Raw genomic sequence first — 3,113 nt, 5'->3', positions numbered from 1 at the left:
CGGGGCGGGCCGCGGCACCCGCCGCGCGGGAAGGGGTGTTCGGAGCGAACCACTGGCGGGCGGGGGGAACCGATGGGCTGCACGCCGAGACTCAGCCCAGCTGTCCACCCAGGTGAACCCGCTGCGCTATTTGCCTGCCGGGGCCGATCCTCCCAAAGGTGCCTACGACTGTCCCGCGACCAGATCGCCACGGGGTTCTGCCCTCCCCTGGCTCTGAGCGTGTCGCCCATCAGTTCAGGGACTCGAGAACACCGCGCGGTTCCTCCCAAGCACTACGGGAAAGAGCGGAAGGCAGCATGGGCTTCGAATTAGGACCTTGGCCCACTTGCCTGCCTGGTCTTAGACTGTATGGCCTTGGACAGGTGACATTGCCTCGCTAAGCCTCAGGTTCCTAAAAAAAAAAAAAAAAGAAAGAAAGAAAGAAAGAAAGCAAGCAAGCAAGCAAGCAAGCAAGAAAGCAAGAAAGAAAGCAAGAAAGAAAGAAAGAAAAGAAAAGAAGGAAGGAAGAAAGGAAGGAAGAAAGAAAGAAAGGAAGAAGAAAGAAAAGAAAAGAAAAGAAAAGAAAAGAAAAGAAAAGAAAAGAAAAGAGAAAGAAAGGAAGAAAGAAAGAAAAGAAAGAAAGAAAGAAGGAAAGAAGGCAATAGTCACTTCCCTTCCTCACCCTGTAACAGAGACAGAGCCCCAAGGAACATCTAGAGGGCTCCCATTGCTCTTCAACCGAGCTGAAGATCTTAACCAAATAGGCTTACTTCTGCAGAGACATCTCCTGATCTTCCCTAGTCCCTACTCAAACTCTGTCCAGCCAAGCTAATTGTTCCCAATACATCCTGTGCTTCCTGGAGGCTGTTCATTTGCCACTCTACCCCTAGAATATAAACTCCATGAGATTAGGGTCCTTGTCTGTCTTGTTCACTGCTGTATCCCCAGAAGCATTTTTAAAATGACAGTTTTATTGAGATGTAACGGACATGTAGCACTGTATAAGTTTAAGGTATATAGCATAATGACTTGATTTATGTATATCATGAAGTGATTATCACAAAAAGTTTAGTGAACACCCCTCATTTCATATAGGTACAAAATTAAATTTTTAAAAAATTTTCTTGTGATAAGAACTCAAGATTTATTCTCTTAAAAACTTTCATATATAACATACAGCAGTGCTAATTATATTTATCATGACGTACATCACATCCGTTGTACTTATTTATTTTATAACTGGAAGCCTGTACCTTTTGACTGCCTTCATCCAATTGTCCCCTGCCTCACCTCTGGTAACCACAGATCTCTTTGGGCTTATCTCTTTCTTTATGAGTTTGTTTGTTTTTGAAGTATAACGTAGCCCCAGCTTAGGAAAAAGACTGTCATAGTTTTGATGTGCTATATATATTTTTGGGCTGAATCTGTGGACCTCGCAGTTTGGGGCAGATCATGCTGCCTGGTACCTTCAAAGCGAAAGCACGTAACACCCCTCTACTCTTTAGTTTCTCCGTCTCTTAAAGCCACAGGCCCCTGGATATTCACTTATGTAGTTCACCTTCCTAATAGAAAGGGTGTTCTATAAGCTGCTGATCGAATTAAAAATGAATGAATGAGTCACTTTCTTTAGCTGAGTCATCTTGCCTGGTTCTTAGGAACTTTATGGTGCCTTCACTCACTCATACCCTGAAAGCACTTCCACTTTAATTCTGGAGGGATGGACAGAAGCCCTAACTAGAAACAGAGAAAACATCCTGGCCCTGCTGCTGCCCCTGATCAAGTCCTCAGCATCCTTTACCTGGATTATTTTAAAAGCTTTCTGAGAGGAGCTAGGCTTCCACTCTCACTTTCTCTAACTCATCCTCCACAGGTGTGTCAAAGATTCTTTTGAAATGCAAATCTAATCCTATCACTCCCCTGCTTAAAGTCTATCAGTTGCTTCTCTCTGTCAGGAGGATAAAGTCCAAACTCCTCAAGGTGGCCAGGCACCTGATAACCTGGCCTCTGGCTATGTACTGATCCTCACCCTACCTCCCCACCCACATTCGCACAGTGGCTTTAATGCTTTCACTCCACATCTTTGCCTAGGCGGCTCCCAACTCCTGTTTGCCTGGGATCTCCTAATCATCCTCCAAATATCTTTTGAATCCCTTTCTAATTCCCTCTGCCAGGGTTAACACATATCTTTTCTGTTCTTCCAACGCATTGTGTCTGTATCTCTACATTGCATTATAATGTCCCTTTTACTTGAGTGTCTCCGCTACTGGCAGAGCAGCAGAAGAAAAGAGATGACTCTATTTCCTGAATCCCATGCACAGGACAGTGTCTAGTACTCTGTCAGCACCCAGTAGACACAAGTGGAATGACTAAATACTGCCATGCTGACAACACTGCTGGATGCAGCTAAAGAGTCCAAAAACAGTAATCAGGAGATATGGCAATCCTTTGCAGAGGTTACTGTTAATATTTTTTAGATAGCTACTTAATTTTTTCAGTTTTAAATAATTATTTTTTGAGATTCTTACTGAGAGTTTAGAAGCTCAGGCCTCAGTAATGTGGCAAAGCATCCTTCTGGAGTTTCAGTGATCTCTCAAGTTAATTAGATGCTACAGTCTTAGACAACACACACAGCCATAAGTGCACACATGCGCGCGCGCACACACAGAGTAGCATGCAAAGTCCCTCTCACAGGATAAAGGTTGAAACTGATTTCCTTGAGATTCATATAATGAGCTTCTGTGGAGCCCAAAGTCCACACCGTCTTCCAAGAAGTTCACACCGTCTTCCATATTTGGAGCCTCCCAGGACACAGCATCATCCATTGGGGCAGGTGTTTATGAATACAAGTTCATAAACTTGTGTTTCTGGCAGCGTTCAAAAGAAAAAAAATTTTTAATTTGATTATAAAATATATATTCAAAAGGGTGTATAAATAAATACATGTGTATAATTTAAGGAAAAATAATAAAAGGAATAATCAAACTCACCATGCAGCTTAAGAAATGGCAAAGCCCTGTGTGGCCCTCCTTGCTGGTCCTCCTAGAGTTAACTGCCACTATACTGAATTATGTATTAACCATCCCCTTGCTTTCATAGTAGCTTCAATATGGATGTGTCCTAAACCATACACGTTT

This window comes from Camelus ferus, chromosome 6 (assembly GCF_009834535.1).
Source record: "Camelus ferus isolate YT-003-E chromosome 6, BCGSAC_Cfer_1.0, whole genome shotgun sequence".
Classification (NCBI taxonomy): domain Eukaryota; kingdom Metazoa; phylum Chordata; class Mammalia; order Artiodactyla; family Camelidae; genus Camelus; species Camelus ferus.
Note: the sequence above shows the minus strand (reverse complement) of the source record.